The sequence below is a fragment of the Scyliorhinus torazame genome, chromosome X, assembly GCF_047496885.1.
Source record: "Scyliorhinus torazame isolate Kashiwa2021f chromosome X, sScyTor2.1, whole genome shotgun sequence".
NCBI lineage: Eukaryota > Metazoa > Chordata > Chondrichthyes > Carcharhiniformes > Scyliorhinidae > Scyliorhinus > Scyliorhinus torazame.
In genome coordinates this window covers 38,503,988-38,527,485 of record NC_092738.1, presented here as the reverse complement: position 1 = coordinate 38,527,485, position 23,498 = coordinate 38,503,988, and the positions used below count along the sequence as shown (strand labels likewise).

General features: G+C 44.1%; 1 protein-coding gene across 2 annotated transcripts in view; it reads right to left on the bottom strand.

The window, feature by feature from the left end:
* Positions 1-23,498, bottom strand: part of LOC140405330 (uncharacterized) — a 280,714-nt gene that overhangs the window by 201,902 nt on the left and 55,314 nt on the right. The window lies entirely within an intron of this gene.

Here is a 23,498-nt window from a genome sequence, read left to right as displayed (position 1 = left end):
AATTCACTGACTCAACACAACTCCCTCATTGGATCAATTCACTGAGTCAACACAACTCTCTCATTGGATGAATTCACTGAGTCAACACAACTCGCTCTTTGGATCAATTGACTGAGTCAACACAACTCTCTCATTGGATCAATTCACTGAGTCAACACAACTCTCTCATTGGATCAATTCGCTGAGTCAACACAACTCTCTCATTGGATCAATTCACTGACTCAACACAACTCCCTCATTGGATCAATTCACTGAGTCAACACAACTCTCTCATTGGATGAATTCACTGAGTCAACACAACTCGCTCTTTGGATCAATTGACTGAGTCAACACAACTCCCTCATTGGATCAATTCACTGAGTCAACACAACTCTCTCGTTGGATCAATTCACTGATTCAACACAACTCTGTCATTGGATCAATTCACTGAGTCAACACAACTCTCTCATTGGATCAATTCACTGAGTCACGGCAACTCTCTCATTCGATTTATTCACTGAGTCAACAGAACTCTCTCATTGGATCAATTCACTGAGTCAACACAACTCTCTCATTGGATCACTTCACTGAGTCAACACAACTCCCTCATTGGATCAATTCACTGAGTCACGGCAACTCTCTCATTGGATCAATTCACTGAGTCAACAGTACTCTCTCTTTGGATCAGTTCACTGAGTCAACACAACTCTCTCATTGGATCAATTCACTGAGTCAACACAACTCTCTGATTGGATGAATTCACTGACTCAACACAACTCTCTCATTGGATCAATTCACTGAGTTTATGCAACTCTCTCATTGGATCATTTAACTGAGTCATGGCAACTCTCTCATTGGATCATTTAACTGAGTCAACACAACTCTCTCTTTGGATCAATTCACTGAGTCAACACAACTCTGTCATTGGATCATTTCACTGAGTCTATGCAACTCTCTCATTGGATCAATTGACTGTGTCAATGGAACTCTCTCATTGGATCATTTAACTGAATCAACACAACTCTCTCATTGGATCAATTCAATCAGTCAACATAACTCTCTCATTGGATCATTTCACTGAGTCCATGCAACTCTCTCATTGGATGAATTCACTGAGTCAACACAACTCTCTCATTGGATCAATTCACTGAGTCAACACAACTCTTTGATTGGATGAATTCACTGACTCAACACAACTCTCTCATTGGATCAACTCACAGAGTAAACGGAACTCCCTCATTAGATCAATTCACTGTATCATGGCAAGTATCTCATTGGATCAATTCACTGAGTCAACACAACTCCCACATTTGATCAATTCACTGAGTCAACACAACTCTCTCATTGGATCAATTCACTGAGTCGACACAACTCTCTGATTGGATGAATTCACTGACTCAACACAACCCTCTCATTGGATTAATTCACTGAGCGATGGCACCTCACTCATTGGATCAACTCACAGAGTAAACGGAACTCCCTCATTAGATCAATTCACTGTATCATGGCATGTATCTCATTGGATCAATTCACTGAGTCAACACAACTCTCTCATTGGCTCAATTCACCGAATCAACACACCTCCCTCATTGGATCAATTCACTGAGTCAACACAACTCTCTCATTGGATCAATTCACTGTATCATGGCAACTATCTCATTGGCTCAATTCACTGAGTCAACACAACTCCCACATTGGATCAATTCACTGAGTCAACACAACTCTCTCATTGGATCAATTCACTGAGTCCATGCAACTCTCTCATTGGATCAATTCAATGAGTCATGGCAACTCTCTCATTGGATCAATTCACTGAGTCAACACAACTCACTCATTGAATCATTTAACTGAGTCAACACAACTCTCTCATTGGTTCATTTAACTGAGTCAACACAACTCTCTCATTGGATCAATTCAATCAGTCAACACAACTCCCTCATTGGATCAATTCACTGAGTCACCACAACTCTCTCATTGGATCAATTCATTGAGTCAACACAACTCTCTCGTTGGATCAATTCACTGAGTCATGGCAACTCTCTCATTGGATCAATTCACTGAGTCAACACAACTCTCTCATTGGATCATTTAACTGAGTCAACATAACTCTCTCATTGGATCATTACACTGAGTCTATGTAACTCCCTCATTGGATCAATTCACTGAGTCAACACAACACTCTCATTGGAACAATTCACTGAGTGATGGCAACTCCTCATTGGATCTATTCACTGAGTCAACACAACTCTCTCATTGGATCAATTCACTGAGTCAACACAACTCCCTCATTGGATCAATTCACTGAGTCACCACAACTCTCTCATTGGATCAATTCACTGAGTCAACACAACTCCCTCATTGGATCAACTCACAGAGTAAACGGAACTCCCTCATTAGATCAATTCACTGTATCATGGCAAGTATCTCATTGGATCAATTCACTGAGTCAACACAACTCCCACATTTGATCAATTCACTGAGTCAACACAACTCTCTCATTGGATCAATTCACTGAGTCGACACAACTCTCTGATTGGATGAATTCACTGACTCAACACAACCCTCTCATTGGATTAATTCACTGAGCGATGGCACCTCACTCATTGGATCAACTCACAGAGTAAACGGAACTCCCTCATTAGATCAATTCACTGTATCATGGCATGTATCTCATTGGATCAATTCACTGAGTCAACACAACTCTCTCATTGGCTCAATTCACCGAATCAACACACCTCCCTAATTGGATCAATTCACTGAGTCAACACAACTCTCTCATTGGATCAATTCACTGTATCATGGCAACTATCTCATTGGCTCAATTCACTGAGTCAACACAACTCCCACATTGGATCAATTCACTGAGTCAACACAACTCTCTCATTGGATCAATTCACTGAGTCCATGCAACTCTCTCATTGGATCAATTCAATGAGTCATGGCAACTCTCTCATTGGATCAATTCACTGAGTCAACACAACTCACTCATTGAATCATTTAACTGAGTCAACACAACTCTCTCATTGGATCAATTCAATCAGTCAACACAACTCCCTCATTGGATCAATTGACTGAGTCACCACAACTCTCTCATTGGATCAATTCATTGAGTCAACACAACTCTCTCGTTGGATCAATTCACTGAGTCATGGCAACTCTCTCATTGGATCAATTCACTGAGTCAACACAACTCTCTCATTGGATCATTTAACTGAGTCAACATAACTCTCTCATTGGATCATTACACTGAGTCTATGCAACTCCCTCATTGGATCAATTCACTGAGTCAACACAACACTCTCATTGGAACAATTCACTGAGTGATGGCAACTCCTCATTGGATCTATTCACTGAGTCAACACAACTCTCTCATTGGATCAATTCACTGAGTCAACACAACTCCCTCATTGGATCAATTCACTGAGTCACCACAACTCTCTCATTGGATCAATTCACTGAGTCAACACAACTCTCTCGTTGGATCAATTCACTGAGTCATGGCAACTCTCTCATTGGATCAATTCACTGAGTCAACACAACTCTCTCATTGGATCATTTAACCGAGTCAACATAACTCTCTCATTGGATCATTACACTGAGTCTATGCAACTCCCTCATTGGATCAATTCACTGAGTCAACACAACACTCTCATTGGAACAATTCACTGAGTCAACACAACTCTCTCATTGGATCAATTCACTGAGTCAACACAACTCTCTCTTTGGATCAATTCACTGAGTGATGGCAACTCCTCATTGGATCAATTCACTGAGTCAACACAACTCTCGCATTGGATCAATTCACTGACTCAACACAACTCCCTCATTGGATCAATTCACTGAGTCAACACAACTCTCTCATTGGATCAATTCACTGACTCAACACAACTCCCTCATTGGATCAATTCACTGAGTCAACACAACTCTCTCATTGGATGAATTCACTGAGTCAACACAACTCGCTCTTTGGATCAATTGACTGAGTCAACACAACTCTCTCATTGGATCAATTCACTGAGTCAACACAACTCTCTCATTGGATCAATTCGCTGAGTCAACACAACTCTCTCATTGGATCAATTCACTGACTCAACACAACTCCCTCATTGGATCAATTCACTGAGTCAACACAACTCTCTCATTGGATGAATTCACTGAGTCAACACAACTCGCTCTTTGGATCAATTGACTGAGTCAACACAACTCCCTCATTGGATCAATTCACTGAGTCAACACAACTCTCTCGTTGGATCAATTCACTGATTCAACACAACTCTGTCATTGGATCAATTCACTGAGTCAACACAACTCTCTCATTGGATCAATTCACTGAGTCACGGCAACTCTCTCATTCGATTTATTCACTGAGTCAACAGAACTCTCTCATTGGATCAATTCACTGAGTCAACACAACTCTCTCATTGGATCACTTCACTGAGTCAACACAACTCCCTCATTGGATCAATTCACTGAGTCACGGCAACTCTCTCATTGGATCAATTCACTGAGTCAACAGTACTCTCTCTTTGGATCAGTTCACTGAGTCAACACAACTCTCTCATTGGATCAATTCACTGAGTCAACACAACTCTCTGATTGGATCAATTCACTGAGTCAACACAACTCTCTCATTGGATCAATTCACTGAGTCAACGGAACTCTCTCATTGGATCAATTCACTGAGTCAACACAACTCTCTCATTGGATCAATTCACTGAGTCAACACAACTCTCTGATTGGATCAATTCACTGAGTCAACACAACACACTCATTGGGTCAAATCACTGAGTGATGGCAACTCTCTCATTGGATCAATTCACTGACTCAACACAACTCCCTCATTGGATCAATTCACTGAGTCAACACAACTCACTCATTGGATCAATTCAATGAGTCAACGGAACTCTCTCATTTGATCAATTTACCGAGCCAACACAGCTCTCTCATTGGATCAATTCACTGAGTCAACACAACTCTCTGATTGGATGAATTCACTGAGTCAACACAACACACTCATTGGGTCAATTCACTGAGTGATGGCAACTCTCTCATTGGATCAATTCACTGACTCAACACAACTCCCTCATTGGATCAATTCACTGAGTCAACACAACTCCCTCATTGGATTAATTCGCTGAGTCAACACAACTCTCTAATTGGATCATTTCACAGAGTTTATGCAACTCCCTCATTGGATCAATTCACTGAGTCAACACAACTCTCTCATTGGATCAATTCAATGAGTCAACACAACTCCCTCATTGGATCAATTTACCGAGTCAACACAACTCTCTGATTGGATGAATTCACTGAGTCAACACAACACTCTCATTGGGTCAATTCACTGAGTGATGGCACCTCTCTCATGCGATCAACTCACTGAGTAAACGTAACTCCCTCATTAGATCAATTCGCTGTATCATGGCAATTATCTCTTGGATCAATTCACCGAGTCAACACGACTCCCTCATTGGCTCAATTCGCTGAGTCAACACAACTCTCTCATTGGATCATTTCACTGAGTCAACACAACTCTCTCATTGGATCAATTCGCTGAGTCAACACAACTCTCTCATTGGATCAATTCACTGAGTCAACACAACTCTCTCATTGGATCAATTCACTGAGTCTACACAACTCCCTCATTGGATCAATTCACTGAGTCAACACAACTCTCTCATTGGATAAATTCGCTGAGTCAACACAACTCCCTCATTGGATCAATTCACTGAGTCAACACAACTCTCTCATTGGATCAATTCGCTGAGTCAACACAACTCTCTCTTTGGATCAATTCATTGACTCAACACAACTCCCTCATTGGATCAATTCACTGAGTCAACACAACTCTCTCATTGGATCAATTCACTGAGTCAACACAACTCTCTCATTGGATCAATTCACTGAGTCAACACAACTCCCTCATTGGATTAATTCACTGAGTCAACACAACTCTCTCATTGGATCATTTCACAGAGTTTATGCAACTCCCTCATTGGATCAATTCACTGAGTCAACACAACTCTCTCATTGGATCAATTCAATGAGTCAACACAACTCCCTCATTGGATCAATTTACCGAGTCAACACAACTCTCTGATTGGATGAATTCACTGAATCAACACAACTCTCTGATTGGATGAATTCACTGAGTCAACACAACACTCTCATTGGGTCAATTCACTGAGTGATGGCAACACTCTCATTGGATCAATTCACTGAGTCAACACAACTCTCTCATTGGATAAATTCGCTGAGTCAACACAACTCCCTCATTGGATCAATTCACTGAGTCAACACAACTCTCTCATTGGATCAATTCGCTGAGTCAACACAACTCTCTCTTTGGATCAATTCACTGACTCAACACAACTCCCTCATTGGATCAATTCACTGAGTCAACACAACTCTCTCATTGGATCAATTCACTGAGTCAACACAACTCCCTCATTGGATTAATTCACTGAGTCAACACAACTCTCTCATTGGATCATTTCACAGAGTTTATGCAACTCCCTCATTGGATCAATTCACTGAGTCAACACAACTCTCTCATTGGATCAATTCAATGAGTCAACACAACTCCCTCATTGGATCAATTTACCGAGTCAACACAACTCTCTGATTGGATGAATTCATTGAGTCAACACAACTCTCTGATTGGATGAATTCACTGAGTCAACACAACACTCTCATTGGGTCAATTCACTGAGTGATGGCAACACTCTCATTGGATCAATTCACTGAGTCAACACAACTCTCTCATTGGATCAATTCGCTGAGTCAACACAACTCTCTCATTGGATCAATTCGCTGAGTCAACACAACTCCCTCATTGGATCAATTCACTGAGTCAACACAACTCTCTCTTTGGATCAATTCACTGACTCAACACAACTCCCTCATTGGATCAATTCACTGAGTCAACACAACTCTCTCATTGGATCAATTCACTGAGTCAACACAACTCCCTCATTGGATTAATTCACTGAGTCAACACAACTCTCTCATTGGATCATTTCACAGAGTTTATGCAACTCCCTCATTGGATCAATTCACTGAGTCAACACAACTCTCTCATTGGATCAATTCAATGAGTCAACACAACTCCCTCATTGGATCAATTTACCGAGTCAACACAACTCCCTCATTGGATCAATTCACTGAGTCAACACAACTCCCTCATTGGATCAATTCACTGAGTCAACACAATTCCCTCAGTGGATGAATTCACTGAGTAAACGGAACTCTCTCATTGGATCAATTCACTGAGTCAACACAACTCTCTCATTGGATCAATTCACTGAGTCAACAGGGCTCCCTCATTGGATCAATTCACTCTGTCATGGCAAATCTCTCCTTCGATCAATTCACTGAGACAAGTAAACTCCCTCATTGGATCAATTCACTTTGTCATGGCAACTCTCTCATTGGAACAATTCACCGAGTCAACACAACTCCCTCATTGGATCAATTCACTGAGTCAACACAACTCTCTCGTTGAATCAATTCACTGAGTGAACGGAACTCTCTCCTAGGCTAAATGCACTGAGTCAACTCTCTGATTGGTTCAAATTTAGTGATAGATCGCAAATTACCTGCATTGAATTAAGGACCATATTTATCCAACCTAAATTTCATTGGATTACTGTTAGTGGTTGATCACAGCTCTCACGAAATGGCTTGAGTTATCTCGATTGATAGAGACAGTGATGATACAACATGGAGTGAAAGCTGTCCATTTCGTGGTGAATTAAATCGAAACACCAGCTATCTTGAACTAGCACACAATATAAACTGCTCTTGGATGGCCTGGAAGCCAATGGGAGTGCAGATGTGTAGAACTGTGATTAAGGTGTAGTCCTTCTCAGAGAGACTCAGATGGACATTTTGTATTATTATTGAGCAATTTCAGATAGCATTGGTGCAACCAAGATTGGAATATGCCACACGGGATGGTTGGGTTAAGGTAGAGGTTTGTGAAAATAACAATGCCCGTCTGTACAATCAACCAATTCTGTCAAGTAACTCAAATAAGACAGAATGCTGGGTTAACAACCTGTTTTTGCAAGGGTATTTGTGTGTGATTTTAGTTGTAGAATATATTTATTAAAAGTCATATTTGAGTTGCCTTGAAAGAACATAGATATTTAGTTCATCATCCACCTTCTTTCTCGCTTCCTGGGATCCTGTGGACACCACAACCTGACCTCAGAATGCTTACCGTTGAATAAAGCGGACAGGTACCATTCAACATGGGAGGGCACTGGGTTCAGAGATCTGAATACAGCGGGACCACCAGTTGGGTGAAGCTGGCACCAAATCCCATTGTTTCTGAGCCACTCTGAAGACCATTCCACTCAACCCAGCCAAAAGAACTCTTTGCATCAAGAGGAAATTAACAAGGTGGGGTTATTCAAAGTACAAGAGTCCTGAATTGTGCTGAGGAAGCAGCAACACTTCCTAATGCTTTCATCCTTTCAATAGGCAGTTTAGAACCTTGACTTTGAGCAAGGTAATTTTCCATTCCGATATGAAGCTGATTAGAAGGTTTAAAGGTTGTGTGTGAGGGACTATAGACCTGCCACTACATTCCCTACTGTGAGATGAATCACAGAAGGTCTTCAGACTACCAACTCTCCAATTAAAAATAGGTTCCAAATGGTAACAGCAAAGCTGGTGGCATCTAAAGAGCTTCATACGGACAATCAGAAAACCTGCCCATCATCAAAGGCTTGGGGTTGTATTTGGAGCCTTTCTTAACCTAAGATTGGCGTACTCGAATTCCCTCAGTGGGATAATGTTTGTGTTAACCTGACAGAAAAGACACAAGGGCCTCTGTTTGTAAATTCATATCTTTGTCTCTCCAGTTGTATAATCCTTGACCAGACATTGGGATGAGAAGCAAATATTGTACAAGCATTGTGGCACTCCACAAAGAGAAGATTAATGACTGGTATTGGTTTGGAGTATTCACACTTCATGACAATCCACCGCATGAGTCTCATAAAGAATAAGTCATGTTTCAGGTCATTGAAATAGGGACATACGCAGAGGAGTGGGCCATTCAGCCCATCGAGCCTCCTCTGTTATTCAATTAGGTATTAGATCAGGGCTGATTTGTACCCCAACTCCATGTCTCTGCCACGCATTGGGTCAATGTTGGCAATTGATCTTATCTCCCTGATTGGATCAGCATTAGTGATTTCTCACAACACTCTCTCATTGGGTGAACATTGGATGATCATGATTGTTCAAAACTAGCTCTCATTAGATCAACAGTAGTGATTAACCAGAACTCTCTGCCACAATCACCTTTTACGATGGTTCACAACTCTGATTTGATCACTATTACTGATTGATCACACTCTCTCGCATTGCATCAATATTAGTGATTGTTCACACTTTCACCCATTGGGATGAAGTTCTCTGGGTTGATGGGCCCAGCGGTGATGTAAAATAGAGAGACCACTGCCCATATTTTGGAGAATTAAATAGCACCGCACGATATAAACTGTTCTTGGATGGCAGGCCAAAGCGAAACCTGATGTTAGCTCACAACGTCGATGAAGGTGCCATACTTCTCAAAGAGATTCAGATGAACAGATTGTTCCATTTTTGAGGATCACACAGGGGTTTGTTACGTTAAGCTAGAAGTTTGTAAAAGTAACCATATCTGTCTATACCAGAACTGGCCCAATTTGATTGGAAGGGGAGCCTAGCAGGGAAGACAGTGGAACAGCAATGGCAGGAGTTTTGGGGGGTTATTAGGGAGGCACAACAGAAATTCATCCCAAGGAGGAGGAAACATGCTGAGGGGAGGACAAGGCATCCATGGCTGACGAGGGAAGTCAGGGACAACATAAAAGCAAAAGAAAAAGCATACAAGGTGGCGAGGATTCGTGGGATGCCAGAAGATTGGGAAGCCTTTAAAAGCGAGCAGAGGACAACTAAAAATGCAATAAGGGAGAGAAGATCAAATATGAGTACAAGTTACGTTTTCAGATGATACAAAGATCTGTAGAGGGGCAGGTAGTATTGAGGAAGCAGGTGGGCTGCAGAAGGACTTGGACAGGCTAGGAGAGTGGGCAATGAAGAGGCAGATGGAATACAATGTGGAAAGGTGTGAGGTAATGCAATTTGGAAGGAAGAATGGAGGCATAGACTATTTTCTAAATGGGAAAAGGCTTCGGAAATTAGAAGCACAAAGGGACTTGGGAGTCCTGGTTCAAGATTTCTTAAGGTTAATGTGCAGGTTCAGTCGGCAGTTAGAAAGGCAAATGCAATGTTAGCATTCATGTCGAGAGGGCTAGAATACAAGACCAGGGATGTACTTCTGAGGCTGTATAAGGCTCTGGTCAGACCCCATTTGGAGTATTGCCTCTGGAGGTTCACAAGAATGATCCCTGGAATGAAGAGCTTGTTGTATGAGGAACGGTTGAGGACTCTGGGTCTGTACTCGTTGGAGTTTAGAAGGATGAGGGGGGATCTTATTGAAACTTACAGGATACTGCGAGGCCTGGATATAGTGGACGTGGAGAGGATGTTTCCACTTGTAGGAAAAACTAGAACCAGAGACACAATGTCAGACTAAAGGGACGATCCTTTAAAACAGAGATGAGGAGGAATTTCTTCAGCCATAGGGTGGTGAATCTGTGGAACTCTTTGCCGCAGAAGGCTGTGGAGACCACATCACTAAGTATCTTTAAGACAGAGATAGATAAGTTCTTGATTAATAAGGGGATCAGGGGATATGGGGAGAAGGCAGGAGAATGGCAGAGCAGACTCGATGGGCCGAGTGGCCTAATTCTGCTCCTATGTCTTATGGTCTAATACAAGCAACCAATTCTGGCAGATCAAACAAATGAGACTGAATTGCTGAAGTAACATAAGAATAGGGTGTACAAAAAAAATGGAACTAAGTATTAACCAACAGCATTGTTACTCCATTCATATTCATTTGTGATGGATTTTTTTGTAGAATATATTTATTAAAGGTCATATTTGAGTTGCCTTGAAAGAACATAGATATTTAGTTCATCATCCACCTTCTTTCTCGCTTCCTGGGATCCTGTGGACACCACAACCTGACCTCAGAATGCTTACCGTTGAATAAAGCGGACAGGTACCATTCAACATGGGAGGGCACTGGGTTCAGAGATCTGAATACAGCGGGACCACCAGTTGGGTGAAGCTGGCACCAAATCCCATTGTTTCTGAGCCACTCTGGAGACTATTCCACTCAACCCAGCCAAAAGAACTCTTTGCACCAAGAGGAAATTAACAAGGTGGGGTTATTCAAAGTACAAGAGTCCTGAATTGTGCTGAGGAAGCAGCAACCCTTCCTAATGCTTTCATCCTTTCAATAGGCAGTTTAGAACCTTGACTTTGAGCAAGGTAATTTTCCATTCCGATATGAAGCTGATTAGAAGGTTTAAAGGTTGTGTGTGAGGGACTATAGACCTGCCACTACATTCCCTACTGTGAGATGAATCACAGAAGGTCTTTAGACTACCAACTCTCCAATTAAAAATAGGTTCCAAATGGTAACAGCAAAGCTGGTGGCATCTAAAGAGCTTCATACGGACAATCAGAAAACCTGCCCATCATCAAAGGCTTGGGGTTGTATTTGGAGCCTTTCTTAACCTAAGATTGGCGTACTCGAATTTCCTCAGTGGGATAATGTTTGTGTTAACCTGACAGAAAAGACACAAGGGCCTCTGTTTGTAAATTCATATGTTTGTCTCTCCAATTGTACAATCCTTGACCAGACATTGGGATGAGAAGCAAATATTGTACAAGCATTGTGGCACTCCACAAAGAGAAGATTAATGACTGGTATTGGTTTGGAGTATTCACACTTCATGACAATCCACCGCATGAGTCTCATGAAGAATAAGTCATGTTTCAGGTCATTGAAATAGGGACATACGCAGAGGAGTGGGCCATTCAGCCCCTCGGGTTTCAATGATATCATGGACGATATGTACCTCAACGCCATTGACCAGCTTGAGCTACATATCGCTTGATACACTTACTGAACAATAATCTCTCCAATTCAGTTCTGAAAACTCCAATTGTTCCCTTGCATCTCTGCTCATTCAGAGAAGAGCTTTCAGATTCCCAACTGCCTATTGAGCTTCAAGGTTTCACTTTTGTATGGCTGAGCTCAAAGTTTACGTTTCAGCCGTTCATCCTTGATTCTCTTACCAGACAAAATAGTTTCTCTGTATCCATTGAATCTCTTTATAAATTCACTAATTAGGTGTTGTTGAAGGCAAGTTGCTGAATCGCTGCAATCTTGTAGATGGTACACACAGGGGTCACTGTGCGTTAGTGGTGGGGTGAGCTCAGGTTGAAGGTGGTGGATGGGGTGTCAGTCAACCTTTGTCCTGGATGGTGTCGAGCTTCTTGAGTGTTATTGGAGCTGTGCTCATCCAGGCAAGTGGAGAGTATTCCATCACACTCCTGACTTGTGCCTTGTAGATGGTGGACAGACTTTGGGGAGTCAGGAGGTGAGTTACTCTCCGCAGGATTCCCAGCCTCTGACCTGCTCTGGTAGCCACAGTATTTATATGGCTGGTTTAGGACAGTGGGCCAAACAGCTGGCTTGTAACACAGAACAAGACCAGCAGCGCGGTTTCAATTCCCGTACCGGTCTCCCCGAACAGGCGCCAGAATGTGGCGACTAGGGGCTTTTCACAGTAACTTCATTGAAGCCTACTTGTGACATTAAGCTATTATTATTATTATTATGGCTGCATTACATCGGTTTCTGGTCAATGGTAGCCCCCAGAATGTTGATGGTGGGGGATTCAGCAATGGTAATGCCATTGATTGTCATGGGAAGATGGGTGGAAATGGTATCTTGTTGGAGATGGTTATTGCCTGGCACTTGTGTGGCATGAATGTAACTTGCCATTTATCAGTCCAAGTCTGAATGTTGTTCATGTTTTGCTTCATGTGGGCACAGACTGCTTCATTGCTTGAGGTAGAAGTGGATACTCTGCAATCATCAGAGAACATCTCCACTTCTGATTATTGATGAAGCAGCTGAAGATGGTTGGGCCCAGGACACTACCCTGCGGAACACCTGCAGTGATGTCCTAGGGCTGAGCTGATTGGCTTCCAACAGCAACAGCCATCTTCCTCTGTGCTCAGTAAGAAGTCTTACAACACCAGGTTAAAGTCCAACAGGGCTTGTTTCAGACACTAGCTTTCGGAGCACTGCTCTGGTGAGGAAGGAGCAGCGCTCCGAAAGCTAGTGATATCGAAACAAACCTGTTGGACTTTAACCTGGTGTTGTAAGACTTGTTACTGTGCTCACCCCAGTCCAACGCCGGCATCTCCACATCATTCCTTTGTGCTGTCTAGAATTCCAACAGCTGGAGATTTCTTCACCTGATCCCCACTGACTTCAGTTTTACTTACGTGCATTGGTATGTCGTTCTGGGCCCCGTATCTAAGGAAGGATGTGCTGGCCTTGGAAAGGGTCCAGAAGAGGTTCACAAGGATGATCCCTGGAATGAAGAACTTGTCGTATGAGGAACGGTTGAGGACTCTGGGTCTGTACTCGTTGGAGTTTAGAGGATGAGTGGGGATCTTATTGAAACTTACAGGATACTGCGAGGCCTGGATAGAGTGGACGTGGAGAGGATGTTTCCACTTGTAGGAAAAACTAGAAGCAGAGGACACAATCTCAGACTGAAGGGACAATCCTTTAAAACAATGAAGACGCCCATTTTTGGCATCTGGGTCCAAATATCATCCGATATATATGTAGCGCCGGTCATGAATAATAATAATAATCTTCATTAATGTCACAAGTAGGTTTACATTAACACTGCAATGAAGTTACTGTGAAAATCCCCTAGTCACCACATTCCGGCGCCTGTTCGGGTCACAGAGGGAGAATTCAGAATGTCCAATTCACCGAACAGCACATCTTTCGGGACTTGTGGGAGGGACCCGGAGGAAACCCACGCAGACACGGGGAGAACGTGCAGACTCCGCACAGACAGTGACCCAAGCCGGGAATCAAAGCCAGGATCCTGCCGCTGTGAAGCCACAGTGCTAACCACTGTGCTACCGTGCTGCCCAATACTAAGATCAGCAACGATATAACGCAGTGTTAGTTTGTGTGCATCCGATAGGTAATCCCACCGTAATTATTAAACAAACCAGAGAGTACAGTTTTTACTTTATCAATATTGTACAATATTGTTAATTTGACAGGAAAATATTCATTTGGACCTGGAGATTTGTCAACACCTCCAATACCTTGTCACTCCCTATGACAACTTGCTCAAGAACCTCACAGTCTCTCTCCCCGAGGTCCATATCTGCCTTCTCATTCTCTTGGGTGAAGACAGATGTGAAATATTCATTTAACACCCTATCAATGTCCATCCACAGATTTCCCCTTGGTCCCTAATTGGCCCTTGGCTCGGGGTGCGGCAAGTTCTGGAGCACGTTTCCAGTACTATTACCGGAATATTGTCTGGGCCCATAGCCTTTGCAATATCCAGTGTCTTCAGCCATTTCTTGATGTCACCTGGAGTGAATTGTATTGGCTGAAGATCATGAATGGATCATATCATATCCAGCTCCACAGGATGGAAGAGTGGGGATTACAGCGCCAATGGACCAGATTGACTTTTTTTGTACAGTGCGCAACTATTTCCATGATTTGAACTGTAAATGTAAATTCCAGTGACACTCTTAAAGGAGCGACCATTTATAGGGTGAGAGTTGACATGTTCGATATAAACACACAGCGCCTGAACTGAAACATAGTCACAGCTGACAATGCGGTGGAGTCCCTGAACTCCATTTCCTTCCTATTGCCTATTGCTACAGTTCCTCATAACCTTCAGACAAACTATTCATCACAATAATAATGCCGGTGGAAGAAGTTTCTCGACAACCTGTTTTCCCTTTTCACTTTCTAATTACCATATTTCCAAGCATTGCCTTTTTCTAAGAGGTGGTCCCCACTGGTCCCCGGGGTAGGGACTGCTCTCGGTATAAAGGGTGAGAGACAAGTTTCAGATTTGTGTTGAGTCACCCGTTATAGACTCCAATTCGTTGTCGGCCTCACTAAGAGGTTCAGAGGCTTGTAAAGTTGAACAGTAGTGTTTATTGGTAATACAGAATTATATACAAAGGGACTTGGAGCTAACTTCGTGCTTACATCTACACAGGTCTCTGCACCCTTGTCATGTGACTCTTTCCATCACACTGTGGGTGGTACAGTGCACCAGTCTCACATTCGTAGAATCATACAATCCTGACAGTGTAGGAGGAAGCCATTCAGCCCATCGTGTCTGCACCGACCCTCTGAAAGAACACCCTACCTCGGCCCACCCTCCCGTCCTATCCCCGTAACCCTATACCCCCACCTAACCTTGGACACGAAGGGGCAATTTATCATGGCCAATCCACCTAACCTGCACATCTTTGGACTGTGGGAGGAAACCGGAGCACCCGGAGGAAACCCACGCACACACGGGGAGGACGTGCAGACTCCGCACAGACAGTGACCAAGGTTGGAATTGAACCTTGCCAAACACCCTTCTACAGATTATTCAGTCCCACTGACTTCTGGGGAAGTTAATACCGGGTGTGTGGTATCTTGGGAAACTAACTCAGTTCTTCCTGTTTTACAGCCCTGACCAAGTCCACTCTCACCTCCACGTGTGTTCAAAGTGAGCTTTGTGAAGCAAGGATGCGCTTTTACAATGGTAAAGGTGAATAAACCTGCCCCTCTGATGAAATGGGATCCAAGTGTTCTGTAAGATATTCCAAACGTGCTGTCGTGCCTCTTTCAGTGACTGGTTTGCCTCCCCAGAAAGAATGCACTCTGTCTGCCAGTGAGCGGAGGACCTCGCTATTTACTGTGGGATGGTGATTGAATTGGAAATGCAAACAGCGGCCGCAGAATCACTGAATCGTCACGGTGCAGAAGGAGACCATTCAGCCCATCGAATCTGCACTGACTCTCCAGACCAGCATCGTGACTTAGTGTCATTCCCCTGCCTTTTCCCCGGACCCCCGCACATCGTTTCTATTCGAATAATCATCTACCACCCTCTGGAAAGCCTCGATTGAAGCTGCCTCCACCACACTGCCAGGCAGCACATTGCAGACACCAACCACTCGCTGGGTGAAATGGTTTTCTCTCACATCACATTTGCTTCTTTTGTAAATCACTTTAAATCTGTGCCCTCTCGTTCTCGATCCTTTTCCGAGCGGGAACAGTTTCTCCCTGTCCACTCTGTCCAGCCTCCTCATGATTTTGAACATCTCTATCGAATCTCACTGAGCCTTCTCTCCAGGGAGAACAGTGCCAACCTCTCCAATCGACCCTCACAACTGAACTTTCTCACCCCTGGAACTGTGTCCCTATTTATTTGTGAAATCCCTCCTGAAGCAAAGTATTGTCTCCTCACAATCTTACAAAATGAAAATAAAATATTGAGATTCCTGTCCAGTGGCTGAGCCACTGGTGGGGTCTGATCTGGGATTGTAAGAGCAGGTTATAATGTCATGGGATTAAAAATCCATTTGCTCCCATTTTAGAGCACGAGAATCCAGATTGATAATCTGTCCATGTCCATTCCCTTTAAACCAGGCAATATGAAAACTTTGTACTGCTTCCTCATTTCGTTCAGCCGAGTGTGACCCATTCTGCTGCCTCGCTGAATGCTCATCGTTTAGCTGGCCTGCCCCTCGTAAAAGAGAAGAGGCATTCATCACATGGAAGCTGCTGCTGATTGGCCATGTAAAATTGTCCCTTAGTGTCCAAAGATGTGCAGGTTAGGTGGATTGGCCATGATAAATTGTCCCTTAGTGTCCAAAGATGTGCAGGTTAGGTGGATTGGCCATGCTAAATTGTCCCTTAGTGTCCAAAGATGTGCAGGTTAGGTGGATTGGCCATGATAAATTGTCCCTTAGTGTCCAAAGATGTACAGGTTAGGTGGATTGACCATGATAAATTGTCCCTTAGTGTCCAAAGATGTGCAGGTTAGGTGGATTGGCCATGTTAAATTGTCCCTTAGTGTCCAATGATGTGCAGGTTAGGTGGATTAGCCATACTAAATTTTCCCTTAGTGTCCAAAGGTGTGCAGGTTAGGTGGATTGGCCGTGTTAAATTGCCCATTAGTGTCCAAAGATGTACAGGTTAGGTGGATTGGCCATGATAAATTGTCCCTTAGTGTTCAAAGATGTGCAGGTTAGGTGGATTGGCCATGCTAAATTGTCCCTTAGTGTCCAAAGATGTGCAGGTTAGGTGGATTGGCCATGATAAATTGTCCCTTAGTGTCCAAAGATGTACAGGTTAGGTGGATTGACCATGATAAATTGTCCCTTAGTGTCCAAAGATGTGCAGGTTAGGTGGATTGGCCATGTTAAATTGTCCCTTAGTGTCCAATGATGTGCAGGTTAGGTGGATTAGCCATACTAAATTTTCCCTTAGTGTCCAAAGGTGTGCAGGTTAGGTGGATTGGCCGTGTTAAATTGCCCATTAGTGTCCAAAGATGTGCAGGTTAGGTGGATTGGCCATGCTAAATTGTCCCTTAGTGTCCAAAGATGTACAGGTTAGGTGGATTGACCATGTTAAATTGTCCCTTAGTGTCCAAAGGTGTGCAGGTTAGGTGCATTGACCATGATAAATTGTCCCTTAGTGTCCAAAGATGTACAGGTTAGCTGCATTGACCATGATAAATTGTCCCTTAGTGTCCAAAGATGTACAGGTTAGGTGGGGTTACGGGGATAGGGCGGGGGAGTGGGCCTAGGTAGTGTACTGTTTCAGAGGGTCGGTGCAGACTCAATGGGCCAAATGGCCTCCTTCTGCATTGTAGGGTTTCTATTGATTCTTTGGATTGTTCGTGTTCCAACTGGCTGCAAGGACAAGGGAGAAAAAGAAATGGAACACCAAGGAAGAGAGATGGCTCCGAGGTTCATGGGTGCAGGGCTGGAGGTCAGGGGGAGGTGAGGGGCCACATCTACCAGGTGCCCAGGAGACCCACGTGATGTGTCCCTCAAAGGGATGGTCAGGATGTTCAACTCTCCGAGCCTGGCCTCAGTGACCTGGTTGCAATCCTGCAGGAGGATCACTGATCATCCAGCTGGCCAAGCTCATCGTCACATGGCATCCCACACCCACCTTCACCACCCCCCCCTCTCCCCCCCGCAGCATTCCCTAGTACGCAGGACTCAGGCGTACCATTCACATACTTGACCTACCCCTTCCCCACCTATTATAGCCCCCATCAGATACACGGGAACAACAATCAGGGGGTTGGATAGGGTGGACAGTGAGAGCCTTCTCCCGCGGATGGAAATGGCTGGCACGAGGGGACATAGCTCTAAACTGAGGGGTAATAGATATAGGACAGAGGTCAGAGGTAGGTTCTTTACGCAAAGAGTGGTGAGGCCGTGGAATGCCCTACCTGCTACAGTAGTGAACTCGCCAACATTGAGGGCATTTAAAAGTTGATTGGATAAGCATATGGATGATAATGGCATAGTGTAGGTTAGATGGCTTTTGTTTCGGTGCAACATCGTGGGCCGAAGGGCCTGTACTGCGCTGTATCGTTCTATGTTCTATGTTCTAACCCAATCGAACATCCCATGGGGCTCGGAGAATATGTTCCCCGCTGAGGGGCAAAGACCCGACAGTGGGGGCTCCTTAATAGCCCGAGATAAAAGCTGACCTAAGAGGGAGCTGGCATCTCAGGATGCTCCCGGCTGGGATTTGGTTCCTTAGTTGCTGTATTTCCTAACTGCGAGGAAGAAATAAATTACTTTGAACTTATCTTTTTGGGGTTCGTCATTCATCTGAGGAAGGAGCAGTGCTCTGAAAGCTCGTGATTCGAAACAAACCTGTTGGACTTTACCTGGTGTTGTAAGACTTCTTATTGTGTCATAATCTTGTTCACCTCCATCAAATCTCGCCTCAACCTCCTTCAGTCCAAGGAGAACAATCCCAGCTTCTCCAACCCTAACTTGGGGCTGAAACCCCTCATCCCTGTAACCATTCTGGTAAATCTCCCTCCGCACCCGCTCGAGGACCCTCGCACCCTTCCTAAAGTGCGGTGACCAGAGCTGGACACAATACTCTAGTTGTGGCCTAATCAGAGTTTTATAAAGGTTCAGCATAACTTCCCTGTTTTTGTACTCAATGCCTCTATTTCTGAAAGAGCACCCTACCTAGGCGCAGTCCCCCACCCTATCCCCGTAACCCCACCTAACCTGTACATCATTGGACACTAAAGGGCAATTTAGCATGACCAATCCACCGAACTTGCACGTCTTTGGACTGTGGGAGGAAACCAGAGCATCCGGAGGAAACCCACACAGACACGGGGAGAAAGTGCAAACTCCACACAGATAATCACTCAAGGCCAGAATTGAACCTGGGGTCCCTGGCTCTGCGAGGCAGGAGTGCTAACCATTGTGCCACCATGTGCGTCTTCAATATATCCAGCCAACCTCTCTCTCACTATGTCCTATTATCTTCAAATATCTATTCACGTGTACTCCCAGGTCCCTCTGTCCCTGCAATCTCTTTAGAACCGTGCCATTAAGTCTGCATTGTCTCTCTCTAACCTTCTGTATCACCTCACACTTCTCTTCTATAGAACACTTACATTGTATCTGCCACTTGCCTGCCCATTCCGCTAGCCCGTCTATCTCCTGTTGGAGTGGATTAACAATTTCCTCACTGTTTGCCATTCCTCCAAGTTTGGAATCATCAGCAAATTTTGTATTTTTACTCTGTATTCCAATATCCAAGTCATTTATGCACCACTATCTAGACCCTCCAGAAAATAACTCACTATTTTCTGTCCTGAAGCTAATTTTACATCCAACTTGAACACTGAGCCTCCTATTCCAAAAGTCTCAAATTTGTTATCCTGTCGTTTATGTGGTAATTTGGCAAACAATTTCTTAAAATCCATGTAGATAACATCCACCGCATCCCCCTCATTAACCTTCTCTGCCACTTCATTAAAATAATTAACTTAGATTAGCCAAAAATAATCTGCCTTTGCAAATCCGTGCTAGCTCTCCTTAATTAATTCAAACCTCTCGCAGTGAATGTTGATATTTTCCCTGTTAAAAAAAGTTTAAAGAACATAAAATGTTACCCATCGCTGATATCAAACTGACTGGCCTCTTGTTTCTAAGACTTCTGGAGGGAGCCTCCCATTGATGGAGCCTCCTCCTCCAGTGAGTTGTTTAATTGTCGACCGCCATTCACAACTGGATGTGGCAGGACTGCAGAGCTTAGATCCATTAGTCGTGGGATCGCTTTGCTTTGTCTGTTGCATGCCGCTGTTTGGCAAACATGTAGCTCTGTGTTGTAGTTTTAGCAATTGGGCACTTCATTTTAAGTTAAACCTGGTGCTGCTCCTGATACTCTCTCCTACACTCATCATTGAGCCTTAGCTTGGTGGTAATGGTAGAGTGGGGGATATGCTGGGCCATGAAGTAACAGAGTGTGATTGAATATAATTCTGGAGTGGCTGATGGCTCACTGCACCTCATGGAGGCTCAGTTTTGAGCACCTAGAGCTGTTCTGAATCTAACCCATTGAGCACGTTGGGAGAGCCACACAACACGATGGACGGGATCCTCTGTGTGAAGACATGACTGACTCTCCACTGTGCTGTGGTCACTCCTACCAGTGCTCTTGTGGACAGATGCATTTGCGACAGCAGAAGCTGTGGCCACTCATTTTAAGTAAATTATTGTAACCGTGGGACAGCTGACCACGAGAAGATCAACCAGGGTCCAAACTTCTACACGTCCCTGTCCTTGAAAGGAAACTGTGGTGATATGCATATGTATAGCAATGTATATGGTTATCTATTAATGTATATAGTTATCCATATGACCTCCGACCAGCAGATGGTAATAGAGATCCTCCATGTGACTGGAGAGATATGGCAGTTGGTAGTAGGTTGTACTAGAGGACAGTCGCATTGGAAGTAGCTCCAGGAGAATTCAATTAGTCGTTACCGTTTGTATTATAGTTCACAAATTATCTTTCCACATGTTCATTTTGTTAATAAACTATCTTACCAGTCAAAGAACTAGATGTTCTGTGCGCATCTTTACCACGGCCACACCACAGAACGTAACAGAAATGTTGCCCCCTGTATTCGAATAGGCGACAGACAACATTCAGTTTTGCAGGTTCAGAGATCTGAATACAGCGGGACCACCAGTTGGGTGAAGCTGGCACCAAATCCCATTGTTTCTGAGCCACTCTGAAGACTATTCCATTCAACCCAGCCAAAAGAACTCTTTGCATCAAGAGGAAATTAACAAGGTGGGGTTATTCAAAGTACAAGAGTCCTGAATTGTGCTGAGGAAGCAGCAACCCTTCCTAATGCTTTCATCCTTTCAATAGGCAGTTTAGAACCTTGACTTTGAGCAAGGTAATTTTCCATTCCGATATGAAGCTGATTAGAAGGTTTAAAGGTTGTGTGTGAGGGACTATAGACCTGCCACTACATTCCCTACTGTGAGATGAATCACAGAAGGTCTTTAGACTACCAACTCTCCAATTAAAAATAGGTTCCAAATGGTAACAGCAAAGCTGGTGGCATCTAAAGAGCTTCATACGGACAATCAGAAAACCTGCCCATCATCAAAGGCTTGGGGTTGTATTTGGAGCCTTTCTTAACCTAAGATTGGCGTACTCGAATTTCCTCAGTGGGATAATGTTTGTGTTAACCTGACAGAAAAGACACAAGGGCCTCTGTTTGTAAATTCATATGTTTGTCTCTCCAATTGTACAATCCTTGACCAGACATTGGGATGAGAAGCAAACATTAACCTGCTCACTGACGCTCCGTTTGGGTTCTGCCAGGGTCACTCCGCTCCTGATCTCGTTACAGCCTTGGTCCAAACATGGACAAAGAGCTGAATGCCAGAGGTGAGGGGAGAGTGACTGCCCTGACATCAAGGCAGCATTTGACCGAGTGTGGCATCAAGGAGCCCGAGCTAAACTGGAGTCAATGGGAATCAGGGGGGAAACTCTCCGCTGGTTGGAGTCATACCCGGCACAAAGGAAGGTGGTTGTGGTGGTTGGAGGTCAATCATCTCAGCTCCAGGACATCACTGCAGGAGTTCCCCAGGTTCCTCGGCCCAACCATCTTCAGCTGCTTCATCAATGACCTTCCTTCCATCATAAGGTCAGAAGTGGGGATGTTTGCGGATGACTGCACAATGTTCAGCACCATTCGCAACTCCTCAGATACTGAAGCAGTCCCTGTCCAAATGCAGCAAGACCCGGACAATATCCAGGCTCGGGGCTGACAAGTGGCAAGTTACATTCACACCACACAAGTGCCAGACAATAACCATCTCCTACAAGAGAATCTAACCATCGCCCCTTGACATTCAATGGCATTACCATCATTATCAACATCCATTGACCACAAACTGAACTGGACCCAGCCATATAAATACTGTGGCTACCAGGGCAGGTCAGAGGCTGGGAATCCTGCGATGAGTAACTCACCTCCTGACCCCCCAAAGCCTGTCCACCATCTACAAGGCACAAGTCAGGAGTGTGATTGAGGTGAGTTACTCTCTGCAGGAATCCCAGTCTCTTACTTGCTCTTGTCATCATTATTGTATACGCCTGGCCCAGTTCAGTTTCTGATCAATGGTAACCCCCAGGATGTTGATAGTGGGGGATTCAGCGATGGGAATGCCATTGAATGTCAAGGGGCGATGCACTTGGTGCAGTCATCAACGAGCATCCCCATTTCTGACCTTATGATGGAAGGGAGGTCATTGATGAAGCAGCTGAAGATGGTTGGGCCGAGGACACGACCCTGAGGAACTCCTGCAGTGACGTCCTGGAGCTGAGATGATTGACCTCCAACTACCACAACTGGAGAGTAAAGGGTCAACATCAGAAACATACAGGACTCTGATGTAATAATGATGTCAGATCAATTGACTGAGAAGTAAGAAATACCTGGAAGGAGGGGAAACTCCGACCTCATGACAAGGTCAAAATGTGCAAATATTTGCAGCAAATAAAAAGTAAATGGCTTTTGAGAAACTAGCAGAATATGTTGGGAGAATAGACAATCCCCAGAACAACCATCTGGACATCAGAATGAAAACCATCCTCCTTGTGCAAGTTAGGATTTCAGTGAAGAGTTCTCCCTCATTGCCTTCACACAGACCCCACTATGGTTCCTGCCACACTCGATCAAACGCTGCCTTGATGTCAGGACAGTCACTCTCACCTCACCTCTGGCATTCAGCTCTTTGTCCATGTTTGAGCCAAGGCTGTCATGAGGTCAGGAGCTCAATGACCCTGGAGGAGCCCAAACTGAGTGTCCATGAGCAGGTTATTGCTGAGTAAGTGCTGCTTGATAGCTCTGTTGATGACTCCTTCCATCACTTTGCTGATGATGGAGAGTAGACTGATGGGGCGGTAATTGGCTGGGTTGGATTTGTCCTGTTTCTTGTGTACAGGACACACC